General features: G+C 29.3%; 3 non-coding genes across 3 annotated transcripts; all 3 read right to left on the minus strand.

The window, feature by feature from the left end:
• Nucleotides 1-2,948: 2,948 nt before the first annotated feature.
• PMZ80_011325 lies at nt 2,949-3,019 on the minus strand. Its single transcript has one exon. It is a non-coding gene; the product is annotated as a tRNA-Met (tRNA).
• A 43-nt stretch (nt 3,020-3,062) lies between these two features.
• PMZ80_011326 lies at nt 3,063-3,134 on the minus strand. The gene has a single exon. It is a non-coding gene; the product is annotated as a tRNA-Val (tRNA).
• Nucleotides 3,135-3,136: 2 nt separating this feature from the next.
• PMZ80_011327 lies at nt 3,137-3,210 on the minus strand. The gene has a single exon. It is a non-coding gene; the product is annotated as a tRNA-Glu (tRNA).
• Nucleotides 3,211-4,628: the final 1,418 nt, after the last annotated feature.

Below are 4,628 nucleotides of genomic sequence, written 5' to 3' on the forward strand. Positions count from 1 at the left end.
CGTTAGCCAAAACGACTCCACTTAACCCTCCTATTGTGAACATTACTACAAAACCTAATGCAAATAACATTGAAGGTGTTAAATGTATTGATCCACCGTATGTAGTAGCTAATCAACTGAATATTTTTATTCCAGTTGGCACGGCTATTATTAATGTAGCGGCGGTAAAATAAGCTCTTGTATCCACGTCTAGACCTACAGAGTACATGTGATGGCTTCAAACTACAAAACCTAATACTCCAATTGACATCATAGCGTAAACCATCCCTAAATAACCAAAAACGTTTTTATTAGAACTGGCGGATATTGTTGTACTTATTATACCAAAACCTGGTATAATTAATATGTAGCTGTTTCTTTGATTAACTGAATACCATCCATAGTTTTGGAAATGTATTATCATTAATTCTCAAGAACTTTTATATTCTTGTTAGGACTTTATCTTAAATTGTAGTATTTTTTAGCAGAAGATCGTGATGGTTTATTAAGGCTTTTATTCTCAATATTTTAACTAAGCCTTTTTCCGTTAAATGTTCTCTATTTTGTATTAATGTATACACTTTTCTTCATCTTAAATAACTTACATGCTTTCTAGACTGTAAATGAAATTTATCAAAATACTGTATAACATTTTTAGCTGAACCAAAACTAGTTGAACCGTAATAATAAGTGTCTTGTGCTTTTCTATAACCAATATTTCCACCTAGATTATTTTTTATACTTTTTAACAAAAAATATGTTTTCTGGTCAATTTGAAAATTTAATCTTATTTCTGGTTTATTTCTTGTAATACGTTTAATAATTTTTATTTGAAAACTACCATCCGCATCCGTAAAACCCGCTAATCAATGATTATTAAAATCGTTACTTGTATTAAGAGTAAAATTAATATTAAAATCTTTATATTTGTCATTTGCTAATATATTATTAACTACTTGGTCAAATCTATGTTTTGTTCTTAATTTATCATTTATTAAGCTAAGTACTTTTAATATACCCTTTTGACTAGATACAATTAGAACATAAGCATTTTTATCCTTCACTTTGCTAACATTACCGTGACCTAATTTTTCTTTCAAATAATAAGCCAGAAATGCGTCTGGCTTACTAAAAACAATAATAAGTTGTTGGATTTTACTAAAATTACCGTCACCATCTATTAATCCAGCTAAATAATGACCTAATTGTTCCTCATTTAGAGGTTTTAAATGTTTAGATACGTGGATTGATACAGATTTTACATATTCTGAGTTTACTACAATTCCGTTGCGTAAAGTCTCTGAGGTTCCATTTGTTATATTTAAAATGTTACCTGCTGATAAACTTCTTCGTTTTAACTTTTTTACTATGTCGTATTTGATGGAGTATTTAAAACTATATAGCGAAGTGGTCCCAGCATACAGCAACGTTAAGAGGCCTACATTTGTAACCTCTGGATGTCCAAAAAATCAGAAAAGATGTTGGTATAATATAGGATCTCCACCTCCGGCTACTTCAAAAAATGAAGTGTTAAAATTACGATCCGTTAACACCATTGTTATTGCACCGGCCAGAACTGGTAAAGATAATAATAAAAGAACAGCTGTTATCACTACAGCTCATCCAAATAAAGCCAATTTGTGTAATCTAATACCTGGACTTCTCATATTTAATATTGTTGTTATGAAGTTCATAGCACCTAGTAAACTACTTATTCCTGATAAGTGTAAGGCAAATATAGCTAAATCTACACTAGGTCCACTGTGACTTTGTAATCCTGATAAAGGAGGGTAAAGAGTTCAACCTGTTCCCGCTCCATTCTCTATCATTCCTGCGAAAATAAATAATAGGAAACTAGGTATTAATAATCAGAAACTTATATTATTTAGTCTAGGGAATGCCATATCTGGACCCCCCACTAACAATGGTAATAAGAAATTTCCGAACCCTCCTATAAGTGCGGGCATAACCATAAAAAATATCATCACTATAGCATGAGCGGTTATTATACTGTTATATAATTGATTATCCGCGATGTACTGTACGCCCGGTCCAGATAATTCTAACCTTATCAAGACAGAAAAGGCAGTTCCTGCTAGACCTGCGAATAATGCAAAGATCAGATAAAGGGTTCCTATATCCTTTGCATTACTTGACATAAATCAACGTTCTTTCCACATCGTTATACTGGATCATCTTTCTTCTGATCTGTCCTGGTCCGTATCTGCGATATTTATAAAGGAACTCATTTGTTTTTATATGTTTTTTTTTACGCTATCACCAGATGTTTAGTGTTACATTTTTTTTTATTATTTTTTTTACTTAATTTGAAAGATTATTTAAAAAGAGAGAGGCCTCTCTTTTTTATGTTTTACCATTTTTTGCCTAAAAAAGCTGTTTTTAATAAGCGATCTCTGTTAAAACCGCTATTATTTTTTCTTGAAGATTTTTGTAAAGTTTTTATTTCTACGATTTATTTTTAAAATACACTGCTAGAAAGATTGTATTTTCTAATCGTTCGCTTTACAAATATTTTTGTTGTTGTATTATTTTTGTAAGATTTTACTAAAAAAGGTGTTTTTTAGTAAACATTTAATATTTTTGAGATTATTTTTCCTTATGTCTTTTTTCGCGAAAAGCACTTTTTAATTGGCAATTATAAAAAGCACTTTTTATTACAGTGCATAATTAAAAAGATTTCCGAATAAAATAGATTTTTAAGAATTTTTTATTTTTTGTTTTTATTACATATATTTAACTCCAATTGTAATAATTGGAGTAAGATTTATGTTAGAATTGTAGTTTTATTTGTTATTTATTTTTACATCATTACTGCTAATTTTTACTTATTTAAAGTTTATTTACTTAAATTATTAAGATTAAATTTATTTTTTACTTTATTATTTACAAATTTTTTTCGTCGGATATAATTAATATCTGTTTCGAACATATGTTATATTACTAGAGTAGTGCGGACAAAGGATTTGAACCCTTATCGCCTGATCATGAGCCAGAAATGTTACCCTTACACCAATCCGCATTTTTTTTTTAATAGGTGACAAGCACCAATCCCTTTTTAATTTTGAGAAATAGGTGAGTCGAGCACCTGACCATTCGCGTGTAAAACGACTGCTCTACCACTGAGCTAATTTCTCTTTGACCCAGGAGGGATTTGAATCCTCGTTGTAACAGTGAAAATGTTATGTCTTAACCAAACTTGACGACTGGGTCAGGAATAATTTGAATCTTGGTTACAACAGTAAGATTGTTATGTCTTAAGCATATTAAATAAGATTATGTTGGAGAGATATATTTTTTAATAAAAGTTTTAATATATCTGCGAATACTTGCAATAAACCATAGTATCCTAATATATTAGGTCCTAAATTTAAGGCTCTATATAACTAGGGTGTTCCTAATTGGGATCCGCATAATCCTCAATTAGTGAACCACTGTTTCTACTTTTTGCTTAGTTATTATCGTTTCCATTCATATTACCCTTATTATAACCAACATTAGTATAATTACTTTTATCATAATTTAACCTCTAAATTACTCTATCAAATTAAATACCTTTGTTTATATTATCTATCTGTTCATAAGCTAACGTTACACCTCTAGGGATTAATCTATTTCTCACTTCATTTAATATGCATTGTTGTTATTTTAAAGCACCAACTTGGTGCTTTAAAATCTTTCCAAAAACTTTGCATGTGTTTGTGTGGCTATTGAAATATTGCCCTTGTATCTGTATTTTGTGCACTACATCTCTAGGGTTGTTGCTGTACATATCTTACATTAATTAAACACTAACAGCTTATTTAAATATATTATTAATGTTTAAAGTTAATCTTTGGTTTTTGTAAAGGAAAATCAGCCATAAGATTATTTTGTATACTATTTATCTCTTTTTTAACCCATTGAGTAAAATTTTTATTTATTTCTAATGATTAATGTAGAAGTTTTATTTGTTCGTTATTTATTTCTCTAAAAAATCTCAATCCAAATTTTCCTTTTTTTTATTATATTTAAAAATCTCTATTAATTAAAAAACAAGAAAAATCTTGTTTAATTTTTAAGCAAAATTTGGATATTTTATTTACTGGACTTTAAACAAAATAAAAATAAAAAAAAAATTTTTTTTTATTAATTACTCTAAAACTGACCTCGTTTTAGCCCGGTGTAAGTATCGCACTTACTTCCACCGATTACAAAACGGTAGCATTACTTTTATGCTAACCAGGCATTATATGATAACTGTATTATTTAGTAAATTTTTTTTAATTAGTACTTTATGCCTAAAAACCGCAAAGTTCTTGTAGCCAAAGCCTAAACACGATGTGACACGTAGTGTTTTACTACGTGTTTAAGAGTATAATAAAGTAAGTTTCGTGCTTATATGCATTCAGCGCTTACCTTTAATTGACGTGGCTTTCTTGCCATGCTATGCTAAGTTGAAAGCCCGGCCTCATCTATTTAGTTTATTATGCCAGTTTCGCTCATCTATTTTAGTTTATTGCTTATTGTATTTCCTTGATTCTAGTAAAAATCTATTAAATGTACATAACAACAAGTAAACTATAGGTCAACATACCCAATTCCTTTCGTACAAGGGGTCTATCTTTATTTTACTCTAAATTCCCCTAGAA

Source organism: Knufia obscura (assembly GCF_036327395.1).
Source record: "Knufia obscura strain CCFEE 5817 isolate CBS 148926 chromosome Unknown scaffold_54, whole genome shotgun sequence".
Taxonomy (NCBI): domain Eukaryota; kingdom Fungi; phylum Ascomycota; class Eurotiomycetes; order Chaetothyriales; family Trichomeriaceae; genus Knufia; species Knufia obscura.